Here is an 18,805-nt window from a genome sequence, read left to right on the forward strand (position 1 = left end):
AATTGTTTTGATAAATGACTAAAAGTTTTCATCTAGTCTCAGCAAATGCACTGAAATAGCAATGTCAGAACTTGGATGGTCACATTATTAACACAGTACTTACGTATATAATAAGGATTGGGCGAACCAATGGTTAAATTGTATAAGTGAAGTGAAGAATTAGATGCTCTTTTAACTCTATTATTTCTATTCCATCAGTATATATCACACTGTAGCTCACTTTGTTTCAACCTAAAATATTTTTTTTAAAAAATATTTTTATTTTTTTAGATAAAATATTTTATTTCTTATTTTTTGAGGTCAAGCCCATCAGGCGATACATGTAAAATAACTTATCGAAAATTAATAGATAAATTATTTTTGTTAAATTTTAATTTATTTTTTTCGTAAATATTATACGACAACCAAACACTAAAAAAATAAAAATAAAAATAAAAATATTTTTTAAAAAATATTTTATATCCAAACAAACGGAGTTACCTCCCAATTTAATAGCCTTCTTCAGTTCTCCCAATTTAATATCTCCTCTTCTGGAACAATGATTCCATTGCCTTCCAAAAACGTGACAACTTCACAACCTTTTTTTATAAGGCACATTGAAACAAACCATTATTTAACTGGAGAAAATTTTTATCGCACTACCTCCTAACGATTAAAGCATATCTCTTTGCATCATTGTTTTGGTTTAATTCAGTTTATAATAAATAAATAAAAAAATTTAAACTGTCAGAATAAGTATTTATACAAATTGAATGAAAAAAAAATCCATCCAATCATTTTATTTTTCTATGTACTTGTATAATTTTTTATTTTTCTATATAATTATATAATTTTATAGTGAGTTTAGTGTAACAGTAAAGTTATTCTATCTAAATTTAAAAGTATGCATAAATTAATCCTTTTTTAAGACATTGCTTGCGATGAGATATATCAGTCTAATGAACTAACTTTTTTATACTTGTATAGTTTGTGAGTTGTGACACATTAAGTATGTCACAATATTTAGTTAAAAAAGCAAAAATTACTTATATACATTTTCATTGAAGGAGAGTTGAAACACATCCATTGCATTAGTGACATAGTGCATTAGTGATAGTCTGAAATTTGCTTTATGCTCTGTTCGGTAAGAAAGAAGGAAGAGGTGTAGAGAGAAAATAGGAAGAAGGAATAAATTTCCTTTGTTCGGTAAGAATGATACAAGGAATTGTTCGGCAAGAATGATACAAGGAAAGAAAGGAAAATGGGAAGAATGATCCATCCTTCCTCCTTTATAAATTTTTATCCGTTCAAAAATGGGTAGAAGAAAGGAGGGAAGATAAGTGAATTATTATATAAGTTTTAAATTAAAAACTATCCAAAATTACACAAGTTTTAAATTATATTACTATCTTCTATAAATTATAATATTATAAATATTATTGAATATAATGATAAAAACAATTAAAACTTTTTTTTTTCATTCTCTCTTGACAAATAGAGTAAATTTTAAGTTTATTCTCTTCTCTTCTCTTATATCCAACCGAACAAAAAGAAGGAAATACACAATCTCTTCATATGGATGTCTCATTCATCTCTTCTTTTCTCCTTTTCTAGGGATGTCTCATCCATCCCTTCTTCTCTCCCTTCCATCCAATTTTTTTCTTTCCCATCGAACATAGCATTAGTGAGAACGGTTTTAGAAAAAATAAATAAATAAAATAAAAAATAACCCACTTTGCCCTTATAAAAGAATTCTCTCTGTTTTCTTCTTTTTTGTAAGAAAGTATTGATAAGTTACTACCATTTTTAGTCATACTACCAGAGTTTAATTTTTTTTTCTTTTTTTTAAAATGTCATCTTATCAATTCATAGGAGTTACGTAAGTGTTGCCCAAGTAACTCTATATATGGAAAACAAGGGCAGGTGAGCGGTGGCAATGCACCCTAATATCATTTAATATCCCATCTCAAAGTCTAAGTCTTAATATCATCTAACATCTCCTCTTAAGGTGGGTTATATGAAATCGTATTGAATTTGGAAATAAGTTTTCAAATTTGGTGATGGAGTTGTAAAGATCCAACACATTAAGGCGCGTGATGACCACTAATGACATGTGGTAGCTTGGTGACGGAGTTGCAAAGATCCAACACGTTGAGGCGCATAAAAGCCTGTGATTACCACTGATGACGCGTGGCATAATCTTAGATGGAATGGTGTGGAATTTGTAAATGCCTAGTACTAGCTTGTATACTTGAAATGATTCATGGTTTGTATGTTTTGCAGAACCTGTTATAATGTCAGATGGTCAATTATAGATATATACAGTCCCAAAATTCATATGTTATACACATCAAAACACAGCATATGAAACCTCAGTGTCTGAAAGTAGAAGTTCCTGATGATGCTGCTAATAGTTCTTAAGAAATACTCTTTCTGCTGATCAGCCGATCACGTTGGTGAGATTTAGTTTTGTAGCTTCCATTTTCAGCAAAAAATCTTTAATATCTGCTTCCATCCTCATCTTCATATTGAAGTATTCACAATGATCGAGCTCTTTCTAGAGCCTCTACTTCTTCAAATCTTCGTTTGCGCGCGCATTTTTTCATCAGCCTCAACCAAACGCAGCAGAATGCCGAAACTCCATCCTCATCTTTGATTCCGATCGAGATCAGTTTCGCTTTGCTGTTGTTAAAGTTGCCGAAACTCCGGCAGAGGATGGTGCATGTGAGCAGTAGCAGAATGCACGAATAAGAAAATAAGAAAGTAAGAGGCAAGGTTGTAAAAATCGAGTATCTACGCAGAATCGTTTTGGACTCTGTAAAATCGGAATCGTGGAATCAAATTGTGAATGGTAAGATTCTACCAAATTGTAAAAAACCAATTGAAACTAACTTCTTATACAATAAGTTATGTAAAATATAACAAAAATGAAGCCAAAACACACAATACTACATATCCATGAGTATAAATAAAAGAGAATGTAGCTCAAAATAACATAAGTTTACAAATCTCAAATCTTAACTCATCCATATCCAAAGTTAGAAACTAAAATTACATATCAAAAGGAATTTTTTTTTTTTTTTGGAAAACTGAAGAAATAAAAAGACCTTTTTGTCCACCAATCCAAGTGTTACAGTGTATGTAACCTTATTAGTCACAAGTATGAAATTAATCAAGAGTTAGCACAACAAAATTAATGAACCATGTGTTAACTCAATCTCACTATATTATCAGTTTAGACTACAATATTATACCTTAGTTGGCATATCCGGCAAGTCTTTTAAGCTTTTAAATTATTTTTAATTTTTAATATATATGATAAGCCTTCAAAAAAAAAAAAAAAAATAGTCAAACGAAAATATTGATCATGAAACCAAAATTTGCCTAAATGCGTTAGTCACAAGTATGCATCCTTGAGATATAATTGATCATTTTAATTTTTTATAATTAAACACAAAAATATATTATGGAACATCGACATGCATGGTAAAAATAATTGATATATATACATATATATATTTCTTTTTCTGCCAATAATGAAAAATAATTTATATTTTATAGAATAAATATTTAACTTTGTATACTATACTTGGGCTAGGCCGCTTTTATTTTGTAATCCAGAAGAAACCAACCAAAAAATAAAAAAAGCCCAAAAATAAAGGCCCAAACAACTAATTTTGTAGAATCGGTAGAATCGTGTAGAATCGTACGATTCTACCTCCGATTCTACGATTTGACTTCCAATTCTACCAATTGAACGATTCTGCTACGATTTGACTCGATTTTGAGTTCTGAGTCGTAGAATCGTGCGAATTTACGATTCAGAATCGCGATTTTCATAACTATGATAAGAGGGCATCGCCATTTTGATAACTATGGTAAGAGGGCATCGCCATTCAATAAGAAACTCTGTATTCCGAGGATCGACTTGTTTATCTCACTTATGTTGAACCCAATGGCCCTTTTGATCCCTATATATATAAGATTCAATATATATAGGCGTTATTGATTAATTATTGGTTGTATGTGTGTGTGTATATATATATGGTGGTGTATGATTAAATTCTGTATAGCTTTTTATTGTTTCTAGAGTTCCCATACAGACTACAGTGAACTGCATGTTAGTTGGTATTAGTTAATTAGTTCAGTGTTAGATGTTCATATAATGGAAATTTGTTCATTCATTCGTTTAATATATGTCATGAGCAATAAGCAGTGGATTAAGCAGATGTTCTCAACATTCTTGGTTACAAGTTGTTTGTTTAGTGTTCATTATTTTTTTCTTATGTAATGAACAGTTAATTATGTTAATTAATGTCATGAATAATGAACAGGCATGAAGATTTTCTTGATAGAGAGATTAGAGAGAAATGTGATAATAATACCATATAAATATTGTTAATTGGTAACATATAATTCAGAGTTTTTTTTGATAGTTTAAAAAAAAAAAAAATTAAAGTTGATTCAAATGATGACAGACATCGATATGGATTGGAAATTCATTTTATTAGGTAAATTTAAGAGATTTTTACATATAATTGTACTTATGGGTTTAAATTTACATTAGGATGCCGTAGTTTGATTTTTTTTTTGTTAAAGGATGTCGTAGTTTGAAACTACGTAGTTTAACAAGAAAATAAAGTTGCTTTATGATGACGTCATGGACATCAGGACATGGAGTTCTATGGTTTGTTTTATTTTATTACTTAAAATACTCTTTTTACTTTTTTTTGAATCAAATTACGTTGTTGCCCCTTTTCTCTCCACTTCTTGCTCGTTTTCTCTTCTACTCTCTCATCAGACCAAAAGAAACCCAACAATTCACCAGGTCTCCTATATATGAAGGCTAAAGCTATATGTATTATTAGGATTACAACAGTCAACAAAGTGAAAAATCAGTTGTATAATAACAATTAGGGTAATAAGGGGTGTAAGAGTAATTTTTTCAAAACTTTCGCCTAAAGATAATATAAGCTTTACCTCAGGAGCTAAGAGTAATTTACCCAAAGTTGTGTAATGAACTTTTTTTAAAATTCTTAAAGTGATGTTATAGAAAAAAAATTAGTTAAAAATATTATAAAATAAATTTATACGAAATTATGAAAAATAATAGTTTTAAGTTGATGAAAAAAAGTTTAATGTTAGTATAATTTTATTCATAATTTATATCTATATCTGTATTTATTTATATCTATACTATTCTAAAAATGTAAGAAATTTATTAACACTTTTGATTTTTTTTTTTTCACATAAAAAAATTCATTGAAATATAAAAGTATAATAATTCATACCTCACATTAATTGTATCAGTTTCCAAACTTATATACTATATCCCACATATAAACATATACATGGATATTTAATTAGTGAAAAATTCTTCCTCTTCCTTCAATAAAAAATTAAAAATGTGTTTAAACTTTTATTTATTTTAATAATAATTTATTGTAATTAATCATTATTTTATTATTTTAGGAATTTATTTTGTTAAAATGCATATTTACAATATATATATATATATATATATATATATATATATATATATAGTAAAATTATAAGATAAAAAAAAAAAATTATAAAAAGAAAATGTAATTTACACTAGTAACAATAAAAAGACTGAAATCTCTGGGTAAATACACAACGCTTGGCAATTGAACTGGGTCATTGATTGGGTTGTCAGCGATCAGTCCATTAACATTTTGGAATTCAGAATATTAGTTTGACAAATGTACAAGGTGTAATTAAAGCGGAATTGGCGCTTTTCTAATTAAGGTGTTACCTTAATCTAATATCTTAAGATTTGAATATATTCATTATGACAGTTGATATTACAATCAAATTCAATCCTTAATTTTAGTGTCACGATAATGTGCTATCTGAATAAACAAAGTGATTCGCAACAAGAGTTTAAAAGAAAAGAAAAATCGAATTATTCCCACTTAAACTTTTGGTCCAATCGCAAAATAATCAAAGAGGCCCACGAAACTAGCGAACAATTTATTACTCTCTGTCCCAAATTAAACGTGGTCTTTTGGGAACTGTGAGAGAGGGACAGAGGAGTATTACTCACGAGCAGGAGTAGGGTCTTTGCCATTATCTGGGAACTTGATCGAGTACCCGCTTGTCAGACACAGAACACAGGACACACTTCTCTGCTCCTCTTTCTGCATCCCCACTGAAACTACACAAAGGTTAGCTTAGCTCGCATTCTCACCCTTTCTCCGTCTATATACTCATACATAGTAATATAATACATACTGTATATATATATATATATATTCAATTTGTTCTCATTGTTTTTTTTATGCTTTTAGAAATGATGGAATTGTATACCAGTCTTACCAGACAAGTATTCTTTGGTGTATTTGATCCTATTATTGATATTTCATTCATTTTTCATAAATTCCCGTTCCCTGTGTATTATACATGTGTTCCGGGTTTATTGGGTTTTAGGTTTACCGATTGTGTATTCCCATTCCCTGTGTATTTCATAAATTCCCATTCCCCGTGTATTTCATTTGATCCAATTATTGCTTTTAGAAAAGCTTGTGTGTTTTGTGTTTGTTGGTTGTCAGGTTTGTACTTGGGCAATTTGTGGTCTCTCTCTAGGGACTGAAAAGAAGCTTCCAGACTTGAGACTCCATAGAATGGTATCCCTCCCTTCTCTCTAGGTTGCAGTCTTGTGTTGGAAAAAGACTCTATCTTTATCACACACAATTCACAATTTTTTTTTTTTTTTTTTTGAAAAGGAAAACATAGACACACATAGGGTCTGTTTGAACTTTGAACGGATTTTTTTAGGACCCTTATTTTATTTTATTTGCGGGTGTGTCTGCATAAGTTTGGTGAATGTTGTCCGACAAAAAAATCAATTAACAATAATAGATCACGAAACAACAAACACAGGAATTTTTAAATATTGCAACCAGAATTGCGTCGAATGGAGCCTTGCTTTTCGACTTAAATTGCGTATTGTAGAACACTATGGCCAAGTTCACAATCACCATTGGCCATTGCCATACCAACCATAAACATTACCTCTACTGGTGCCATTGCTAAAAAGACTTAAACCATACCACTACATTCAGCTGCAAACCATCACCACAACCTCGACTTCAAATGCACAATTGCTCCATAGGTACAACTTTAGCACTACCTCCACTTACAAAGCAATTGCAAATAACAAACAAATACTTTGAACTATAGACAAAAAAAATGCCTCTGGCTTATTTTTGTTTTGGTGTTTTTTTTATTCAGTATGCCATGTGCCCAGGTTTCAGTCAGGCAGGAAAGAAACAGTATTGGATTTGGCAAAGTTTGTTGACAAGGGTGTACAGGTCAAGCTTACTGGTGGAGGACAAGGTTAGTGCTATTCCATCTGTTGCTATAATGCTTCTGATAAATGGTTACAATCTGTTGTCTTAATTCATATAGAAAATATGCTATTTGTATGTCTGTAAAGTAATTTTGATCAAATGAAATGCATTATGTGTACATACATGTATACATACACAAGATCAAGTACACCCGTATACATAAGGTAATGTCATTTATTTACACACAATTCACTATAGCTCTTCATTCCTTTTTTCCCTAAATGTTGGAAATTTATAAAAGTAAATGAAGCAAGAAAGTACAAGGAGAAGTGATCACTTATAGTAGATCACAGAAGACAGACAATGAGAGAAGCCAAAGAACTAGTTTGGGCATGCCCTTTACTAGCAAGAAGGCAGAGAAACATGACAATGACAGAAACATCATTCCTTTTTTGCTTTTAGGTACATCAAAAGAAAGTTGAAGTTCATTACTGTAGAATTGCCTTCAGATAAAACTTGGAATGCTAATTCATCTCTACAAAGTTCGTAACAGGCATTCCAATAAATCATAGAATTACCATAAAAAAATGATGATGGATCTACTCCAGAAATAAAAGTCTTGTATAACTCATTTTCTTTTATTTTTATAATTATTAATCTCGCCAATACGGTCTTCGATCTGTTCAAGCTCAGTGGGTTCAGTTAACTTATTTTAACACATATGGGATTGGGTTGTTAGCATATTTTAACACATATTCTCCCCAAGCTTGATCCCATTTACTGAATGGTCCAAATCCAACCATATATCTAAGTTATAAAATTATCTTTTTTAAAGTTTTAAATTTAAAAAGTAAAAATAATTAAAACAATTACAATATAAAAATATTATTAAATAATAAAAAATATCATAGTAATGACGTCAAATCGAAATATTAATTAAAGTTAATGCATAAAGGCAAAATATATAGTTAATGGAGACATGGTAATAAAATAGTATATTTGTTAATAAATATAATTTTCATGACTCGTTTTGGGCAGGTCAAGATGAAGTTGATTCATTTATAAATAGATTGAGGTAAGGCAACCCAAAATGAAACTATTTAAATAAATGTGTTAAAACTCCAATCCAATTCTTTGAACTTCAAGAAGGGCCAGATCTAAGTGGTTTCATGACTCAAGACAGAATTACTACCCCGGGTACCCCCCTTCCTAGATGAGTTCCAGGTTTTCCTTTCTCTTCTCATTATCTCTGATATGAAAAATTCAAATGGGTTGTGATCTGCCTTTCTTAGTCACTTTTCATCATCTCATTCCCATCTCTCTCTCTATCTGTCTCTCTCTCTCTTTGATATATTCATCCCATGAATTTCTTGAGTTTTTCTTCACTAAAACTCTGATATTGGCAGGAGTATTTTGGATAATTGAGATAAGCTACATTTGATTTCAGCATTTAAGCTGATGTAACCAAACATCTGATGACATGTGACTATATAACTCAAACTATATACTTACCATTACACTACAAGCTAGAGCAAGCTGAGCTTGGGCTGTTCAAGCATGAATTGTTTATTCAATGAGCCTAAAATTAAAGCTTAAGCTTGGCTTGTCTATGATACAAATGAGTTTTTATCTTATTAACGAACCAAGTGCAAGTTCATGAACTGTTTAGTCTATTTGCTGCCTATCTAGGATTATAAGCTCAAGTCAGGCTAAAATTGTCTCTTAGTGCTGGGTTTGCAATATTAATATTGGTATTCCTTAGACAGCTTTATACTTGTTTATGATCCAGATAATGCTGTTACTGTATTAGCCAATTTTGGAGATGATATTGTATTTTTCAGAAGCCACCAAAATGGTATTGCCGACTTAAAGGGCTTATCTGAACTATCATTTAATGGACTGCACCTAATTTAAGTCTCACTAACGAGGGTGTTTGATGCAGTAGTGGTTACGGGCGATTCGAGAACATAATTCAAGTAAATAAGAAAGAGGTTAAATAGAGATTGAGAGAGAAATATAATAAGAATAATAGGGGAAGAAATCAGAATGAGGAAGAAGAGAAGAATAACAGAGGGGGAAATTAGAATTGAGGGAGAAGAAACCACAATAATTTCTGAATAATAATCAATAATCAATAATCAATATCAAAAGTTGTCTTTCACAATGTCTAAACCAACATATAAATAGGCATAGAAATAACCCTAAAATTCCTATTACCATAAATAAAAACCTAAAATTCAATAATAATTATAAAAGCAAAAACCCTAATTCTTTCTTTCCCATGTCTCCAATAGTAGGTGTGGGCCATATGGACTTCAAGCTCTCGGGCCAGGCCCGGTTCTCCATCATTCCCTCCCGGTTGAGAAACTCTCCTCCAGAGAGTAAATGCAAATGTATATCTTCAAAAAGTAAGAGTCAATATACTTATCAAAAAAAAAAAAAAAAAAAAAAAAAAAAAAGTAAGAGTCAATATAATAAAGTTGTTTTGCTACTATCCATGTAAAATCTGAAGCTGGAAGGTAATTGTGGACATCCCAGATACGATCAATCCAATCCATATACTGCAGCTGAGAAGATGGAAGTGCCAGTGCTGATGCTGAGAAAGATGGAACGTTGCCTGTAGGAACACATGCCAACAAAATAGGAGGCTCAAAGGTGCCTCAGTTAGGTAACAGATACTCCACATCAAAAATTGAACTAGTACTCATATCCAAAGACCAGTCAAAGAAATATGCATTAGGTCCTGATTTTTGAATGATGTGGAAAAGTCTATCAATTTTTTTATAAGTATTGTTGGAGATTATTGCTGAGAAACAAGGTGAGATTATTGCTCTGAGAATATTGTGGGAGTGATTCTACTGTTAAGCGTCTCTACCCTTTGATCATCCCTGTGTCATGATTTGAGGCCGTTTTTCTTGTATGGAGACGTGACGTTGCTTAGGTCATCTCTTGAGCATTGCTCATGACCCACTCATTGCCCTAATTGGTGTAGATGCTTCCATTGCTGGAGCCATCATTGGGAATGATGATTTGAAAAATAGGCTCTCTCGCAACTATTCATTCGAGCACGAGTCAAATCCTTATTTCAAGAACATTGAGCTTCAGGGAACGTTTGAACAGCTCAAGATAGCGAGCGCTATGGTAACAGTGGAGATTGCACGTATTTGTGGAGCTGTAGTCCCACCTACGATATGAAACCATGAGGGGGGGAAGTATAAATGGTATTTGAATTACCGAGTCTCTGTTAATAGACATAAGTAAATACATGACATAACTTTACTGAGTCTCCGTTAATACCTTATCACTCATGACTATTAACGGAGACTCGGTCATTATTCTTATGGCTTAAATAAGCAAATAAAAGATAATCAGATAACTCCCAGAGGTTAGTTATTCTTAAATATATATATATATATATGAACCAATTGGTGCTTTCAATTTTGGGGGTTTGGTGTTCAAAACTTTTGAAGTCAATAATATTAGTCTGGTTGTAGTGACGAGGTGCCCTACTAGCTGCAGATACAGTGAAAAGTTTTGTATACAACCAACTCAGCTCAAGGACGTACATGGAAAACCAGGACTAAGTAGAGTAGCGTTAACTTTTGGCAGTGGGTTAGAATGAGTGGCCGGGACCTGGAGGAACCAATTCTCATGAAGCAAAGATTACTACTGCTTCTATCAATATCCTCCTTGGGTTGGGGCCAACTCAATGGACTGGTTCAAGATTACGTTTTAGAAAAGTTAATGACCACAAGGATAAAATTGACAAACGGCCGTCCCTAAAAATCATTGGAGAGGAAACACAACATTAGTGTGTGTATTAGTGTGTGGCAGTGTTCTTTAACAAGGTCTTTTAACATACAAACTCATCTCACGTTTGAGTAAGCGATACATTCACCAATTTAATATTGGCAACGTACAGCTTCTTGTATACTAGTCTAACTTGTTTACTTTTTGAACATGATATCATTGCCCATATTATATATATATATATATGTACATATATCTGCGTGTGCATTGTCATGGTTGGCATTGACACCGTTTTGCTCTTTCCTGTGTAGTAGAGAATACTTCATGTATGGACTAATATATGCTTACTCAAGTCTCAAATCAGATCGGCCAACTTGAAGTAGTGCATTGCATATCATTTTGCAAAGAAATAGCAGCAAATAATATAAGAGTGAGAACATCAATAATTGGACAAAGTGAATCTATTAGTGCATTGAAATATACACTAATAGATATATGCATTTGTGAATAATCTCCACCTTGTTTCAAGCAATATGCAGGATATGTTACAGTCAATCAAACTCATGGAAGATGCTTTAAAAGAGAATCTATTACTTTTAGTTATCATAACTTTTAAGTTATCTTTATTTTAACCTTTTTTTACCAAACTTAATGGTCACCAATGGCTAGCTAGTACAATTTTAGTATTTGCATGGACTCGGAGTAGGAGAGTATTTGATGGGGCTCTGATCCTTTTCATGGGAGGAGCCACCTTTGATGGACTTTGAATTTGGGGAAATCTAGGGGCATTCTTGCATGGACTTGGGCTTGCTTTGCTTCGGCCCTTCTGAGGGCTCTCATCAAGGAAAACAGGCTCGACAGGCCCGAGTCTTCATTTGTAGGACTTTGTTGGAGGGGCCGTGCATGTAGGCTTGGGTCTTTCATTCGGGCCTTCTTGAAGATGGACCCTATGGGTCGATGACTTTAAACTATGGTGGTTATTTTCACATGATATTTTTTTTTTTCCTAGTTGGCACTCACACCCTCCAAGAAATTATTTGCACCCAAGAAATGTTGTCGAATGACTGGTTATATGGCCATCTTTATCCTGAAATCAGTGGCTGCCATCTTATAAGATGGCATAAAAATGGTTGTCCTCAGACTTGTATCAATGTTCTCACTCTTGATAGGTTGAGCTTTTACATACCTAGCAGCATTCTTTGAACAATCATATCCATTTGAAATATGAATGTATATATCAATGCACTAATAGATTCTCTTTTTATGAATGCACTAATAAAAAAACACTGGTTTCTCAGACCAGGGGAATTGTCAAAATACAGAAAACATAAATTTCTACTGATATATTAATGTACATTTCAATACACTAATAGATATATGCATTTGTGAATTTATTTATCTACATGTGGACATTCTGAAATGAACTTCTGGAATCAATAAAGTAGAAATTGCTGAACAAAAAATGTCCGGGAATGTCATGAAAGAAAATTTACTAGTTATTAACGTTTCAATTTTAGTGGTAAAAGTATTTGTTGGAAGGCGTTCTCGGTTGATGCATCATTAAATTGCTTTTCTTTACACATGAATGTACTATGTTTTTACTAGTTTCAGAAATTTAATCTTAGCATAATTGTAACTAAAGATCTCTATCAACTGATATTTAGCATATTTATTGTAGAAATCCTAATGTGAATATTGATTAACTTCTTAAACTTATAAAATAAGTGAAGGTGCCAACTGTGAGACTGAAGAGGAGAAAGAAAACATATGGAGAAGTTGCAGTTACAGAAGTCTCGGACTTTATGCTGCCATTGAGTAATAATTCGAAAGACTCAGAAAGACTCAGAAAGAACACTTAATTATATGTGAAAATTATTCCTGAATGTATGCTTTACCCTGACATACTTGGAATTTAAGCTCTTGTAACAATTTGGAATCTATAGTAGTAATGCATTGGTTACTCAATGTACAGTAAGAAAAGATATATTCATTCATAGATGTTAGTATATTGATCCTCACGCACCGGGCAAGCCCTTTAGATGTTAATATATTGATGTAGCAATTTATCGTATCCATCAATGAGTCGACAAAATAAATTGTTTCAACAAATATTAGTATATCCTGACATGTTGTCGGATACAGTCGCATTGTAAAATATCAGTTACAGTACCTACATATAACATATAGCAATGGTTGAATTTAATAATTGTGTCAATAGTCCTTTTGGAGACTGTAGGACCAAGGAAGAGATTTCATTTGATGCTAAAATCTTAATAATTCATATTGGCATGCATATGTACATAGATACATACAGATATATGAATTTGCTTGTGTATTTGTATCTACATAGACTCTAAATTAGAATTGGAAGTAAAAGAGATCAATAGTCTTTTTTTGTTTCCCCTTCTTGTTGGAGGGATATCGTTTCAGTTAGTTCGATAATAGTAATATGAATAGAGGGAAAACCCAGTCAAAGGTGTGCACTAGTTTGCCCCGATCTTCTAAACTCTCATCTTCTTTTTTATCTTCTCTCTTCTATATACCTGGCCGCACTTGCTACATATAGTTTATTGGATGTCTGCTTAATGACTGAAAATTTAAATTTAAGATCCCCATTTTGCAATTGTTTTTATGGTAATGTCATTTAAGAATTCTGGCAGAACACAATCGATATATCAAAACACCCATATTGTTCTATATATCTTATAAAATTGTTGTTGTTATAGAGTTGGGCTAATTATATACTAATTCGTATACATCATAGAAATTGTTGCCATCCAATGATATGAATCCCTTTTCTCATGTAGCCAATATATTTCATCAAATCCCTAGAACATAATTGATTCTCTATGTGCTGTTATTAGTTGTCACATTAGTTTAGAATCTCACTATCCATTCATCCCCCTGTATTCAACTTCATCACTCTTAATTTTGAACTCTCTCTAATCCTTTCTGCTTCATTTTTTTGTATTGGTTTAAGTGGCTTGTGAGGGGACTTGTTTTGTTGCAAAACCTCATTGATTGAGCCAATGAGAAGGGTTGGCGTAAAGAATATCCTTTGATGATATCTAATTAGTATGCCAGTGTTTCCCTATATCTTGATAGTACTGTTCATCTTTGAAAACTACTCCCCCTATCCCAAAAAAAAATGTCCCTTTTTGGGAATTGTGACGCATTGTGAGTCACAATTCCCAAATGTGTCACAATTCCCAAAAAGGGACATTTTTTTGGGGGACAGAGGGAGTATCCCGCTATTTGGCAAAAATGTTTCCTTTGACTAGGAACAATGTTTATTAGTGACAAAATAAGATCAAGTAGGCTTTAGATAGTATGGACACCTAGAATGTTGATCTGCCAATGCATAGGGGAAGATTAGTTTGTGTAGAAGATAAAAGACAATGAGGCCGAATAACACTAATGTGGGGTAAAGTAATTAAAAATGACTTCAAAAAATTAGATATAAAAAGAAGACATGACATGTTATAGAATTCATGTGACCTGTCTAATTCATTTGGGATAAAAGGCAACAATGATGAGGATGAGTGCAATCTTTACCTGCACTGGACATTTAAGATATAAATAAATGTCAATAACATTAATATGAAACTGGGGACCTTTAGTGTGTAAGACTAACATGATGTCCATCTCTTTCTCAATCTCCTCTGTGTGTGTGTTGTATACCATATCTATCTATGGAGAACACTCCAATCTGATCATGATATCGGTCTCCGATCATTCTTTCAATCTAAATAGAAAGTCTCCAATCAGAATCCTGTATCTATTATCTACATGAGTATTTGATGTCTTTTTTTCTATATGTAGATCTATATATATTTTTTTTATGCTTCTCTCAAATCACAATATTTGATGTCTTTATCAAATCTCTTTATATATTCATAGTTCGTTCTCTCTGTGCAATTGTGGAAACGGGTTATGGTGCGGGAACGGGTTCTTAGTATTCACAGGACGGGGATGGGAACTTGAGCAAAAACCCAGGATGGCTTTTTAACGCAGATGGGGTGTGTTATTTGTTAACGGGGTGGGGTGGGGTAGGGTCTCAAATCACAATATTTGATGTCTTTATCAAATCTCTTTATATATTCATAGTTCGTTCTCTCTGTGCAATTGTGGAAACGGGTTATGGTGCGGGAACGGGTTCTTAGTATTCACAGGACGGGGATGGGAACTTGAGCAAAAACCCAGGATGGCTTTTTAACGCAGATGGGGTGTGTTATTTGTTAACGGGGTGGGGTGGGGTAGGGTTTGTCTAAACCCGCCCCATTGCCATCCCAATGCAGCAGCATCAGTTTTTAGAGAAAGATCTCCATTTTTTTCCCTTCAGAAGAAAACTCAAACTTAATCAATGAAATCACATCTAATAGTTCCAGCTGGTTGAAATCAACATAGTACATCGAGATGCTGATCTAGGTCATACGGGATTCCCATAAGAGAAATTACATCTGTCACTCACCTTCCATTTGTTCCAGACACTTTTCTGTGAGAGAAATGAAAGTATACATGTATATAATCTTCTGGCATATAATTTCAAAATAGTAGGAAACAAACTAAATATATGCATAAGTAGATACTTTGGTTTATTCTAATAAATAAAATTTTGATTTTTAGAAGAAGACATTTCATATATATTGATTTATCATTTATGGCATTCGGTGATGGATTTCTGGGTTTTGACACTTTCACATTCTTAATCCCCCCGCACTCACTCACACAATTACACTTATACAGCTATGCTTACTCTAGTTCCAGTTTTATCTGACTTAGATCTGGCAGATTCTTTTTCTCTTATATCCGCCATTAGGGAGGCTTTTAATTTCTTTGTTTTAAGTTAGAGAAGCAGTGAAATGAATGATCAAGATGATAAAAGTAAATAAATAATCTGATAATCTTGTGAGTTAGCTGATAAATTTAGTGTTGGATATCAGTTTCTGACTCTAGACCATAGATCTTCACATTTTTGTACATAACAATAAATGAAATCACTGAGCAGTCAAAGTCTTGAGACTACAAAAATGGCAATGCTTTAACATTTAGGTTTGCTGATTACCTTTTTTTCAAGTAGTTACAATTTCTGTTATGAATAAATGATGTTCCAAAAATTTCTACGGAAATCCCATCTGACTTTGAGATATCAGATATCCAAGCAGGACAACAAAAAGGCTACGTTTCCATTTTCTTCTTGATATGGTGGCAACATGCAGGACAAGAAAAGAGCATTAAGCACTGATGCTCTTATGACATGGCAAGAGCTAGGAACTGAAAAAAAAAAAGAAAGGCTACAACAAAAACATAAAAATTAGCTCCAACAAATATCTAAAACATTTTATTTCGTGATGTGAGCATTTTTATTGAGTTTTTTTTGCTTTTTGGTGTCGTGTGTGTGTCTTTTTCCTGATAACTGAAATTTTTATCATTTTATCAGTCCTTGTGTAGGAAAGTATACCCACTGGTTAACCGTGTCATGTCTCGTTATGTTTTTCTGGATAATTATTTATTATACTATAAGAATACTAGTCTCAACTGAGAGACTTGCAGTTGGAGGAGATTGGGACTTTCAAAAGTCGGTGAGGCAGTAATGACACCCTTTGGCTGGAACCTTGCCTGCAGATAAAGCCTACTGGGGTTTAGGTTTCTGCTATTGATTGGACAATTAAGAAAAAATTCCTGCTCATTTTACACCTAAATTAGTTATTGTTCAGTATATTATCTACGTGAGAAGTATCCTATCCTTGATATTGTTTGTCCATTGTCATCTGAAGCAGATCAGCCTGCTGATTTTGCCCAACAGCAGAAAGTGCCACCAGTTGTGATAAACAGTGAAAGCGGTGGACAAGCAGGTGAGGGCTCCTCTGGTGATTGATCTGAGCGACGATGATAAAGAAACTGAAGATCTGGGTTGTCAAAACCAGGTTGGCACTATATGGATCCTCAGGGCAATGTACAGGGGCCTTTTTCGATGCGTTCACTAAAGCGATGAAGTGATGCTGCCTACTTTGATCATGACTTCAAGGTTTGGAAGGCCAGTGAGAACCAAGACAAAGCTGTATTATTGAGAGATGTGCCTGGGTGGATGTTCCCCAGTTGAACACAGAGGGACTTCCGTTTGATTTTCAATGAATTGTGTACAAATTTTCATTAGAGAAACTCAGTTTTCGGAGTGCTATTTCTATAATCTAAATTAGTTAATATATTAATGATTGATGATAGCACACAATTTCATTTTTGGAATTGCGCATTAACTTCCAATAATCTGCCATGGCCTGCAGATTTATGCTTCTGGAATTTTGTATTTAGTTTCTGATTGCCCACTTGAGCTTTTAAAGTAACAAATAATCTAAATTAGACTACTTGTTTTGAGGACCAAAGCCATGAAATGCTATGAAAACCAAGATGATGATTATGGCATTGAGGTCAAACTGTCTTGGTTTCTTGCTGATGTTGAGAAGCTAATAATCATGTGTGTCTGTGTGTGATGTTTCTTGACACAGTTCTATGGACTAATGAATTTGATTCCATGATTGTCATAGGTCCCAATCTTGACTGAGCCTAATGATTTTTAGGTGCCTAACAACTAATAGTTGGGATTAAAGAAATTCAAGATTCTTCTGTCATTTTGCAGGGAAAAAAAAAGGTTGTCCATTATTTTCCCTAATTAAACGCCAACGTGTTTTTCATTCTTTACCACCTACTTTTCATATTTCTCAATTTCCATCACCACTACTAGTTGAATTAAAATTAATTTAAATCAAATGAAATTCAACACACTAAACATAATTAATTAATTATGCTAACAAAAATATAGGATATCACAAACACAATGTAGGTTGAACTTTTTCTCAATGTAGGTTGTAATACAAGTGTTTCACTTTTATGTAATGAACACTTGTATTACAACTATTTATATCGAAATTCCTAACTACTTCCCAGTCATCAACAAGTTCTCCAAGTGTTCATTACATAAAATTGAAACTATCAACAAATAAAATCCATCCCTGCACCCTCCACACTTATCTGAGTTCATGTAACATAAATTCTTAAAAAATAAAGAGACAGATAATTGGGAATCCGATAAAAAAGTGTAGTTATCATTATGTCCACAATTCTGAGTAGAATACATATAGAAATGTTTTTACTAAAAATTATCAATATTTTTCTAATAAACACACAAAAAAAGAAAAAAAGAAAAAAAGAAGAAGAGAAACGTATATCTATTAAAAAAACTTAACAAAGAAAGGGGAGCCACAAAAGGAAGGTCATAAACTCCAGATAAAATTAAACCCCCAAGACTTTGGATGAGAACGGTAACTTCTTTAAATTGGATCAGTTTTTAAGAAAATACAATTTTAATTCCAAATGCAATAAGCTGTTAAAAAAACACAATGTTAATTCCTAATAAAATATGCTTTGCAGTTCAAATTATTTAGCATTGACTTCCTTTTTTTAATAAAGAATAACGGACTTGATACCTTAAATTGTGGTTTACTCAGCATGTTATATGCTACTGAAATAGAAGTCTTTTAACTTCTACCCGACTATCAAGTGATAAATCCCAGTTATGATATTTTACTTCCAATAGAAGGATATAATGTTTCTATTTAGGTAAATAAATAATGTAAGTAAAAAACAACAGAATATACAAATTTATAAGGGGAATACCCTAGAGGCCACACATTCAACCAAGGCCAAGAAGCCAAAAAGGCAACAAAAGAAAAGAAGGCCAAGCCAAAACCAGCTAAAAACTACCA

The 18,805-nt window shown here is 32.7% G+C and overlaps 1 long non-coding RNA gene across 6 annotated transcripts; it reads left to right on the plus strand.

Moving 5' to 3' along the window:
- The first annotated feature begins 5,940 nt into the window (after positions 1-5,940).
- Positions 5,941-17,317, plus strand: LOC132299332 (uncharacterized). Of its 6 annotated transcripts, XR_009480069.1 has the most exons (5): positions 5,941-6,167; positions 6,552-6,626; positions 7,234-7,338; positions 14,023-14,117; positions 16,823-17,317. It is a non-coding gene; the product is annotated as an uncharacterized LOC132299332 (long non-coding RNA). The 6 variants fall into 6 exon arrangements; XR_009480070.1 differs by lacking the exons at positions 14,023-14,117; positions 16,823-17,317 and adding an exon at positions 12,773-14,016 and having other exon boundaries at positions 5,944-6,167; XR_009480068.1 differs by lacking the exon at positions 14,023-14,117 and having other exon boundaries at positions 5,946-6,167; positions 16,820-17,317.
- Positions 17,318-18,805: the final 1,488 nt, after the last annotated feature.

The sequence above is a fragment of the Cornus florida genome, unplaced genomic scaffold (genome assembly GCF_030987335.1).
Source record: "Cornus florida cultivar Cherokee Brave unplaced genomic scaffold, ASM3098733v1 CherokeeBrave_3.0.0_Hap2_Chr03, whole genome shotgun sequence".
In the NCBI taxonomy this organism is placed as follows: domain Eukaryota; kingdom Viridiplantae; phylum Streptophyta; class Magnoliopsida; order Cornales; family Cornaceae; genus Cornus; species Cornus florida.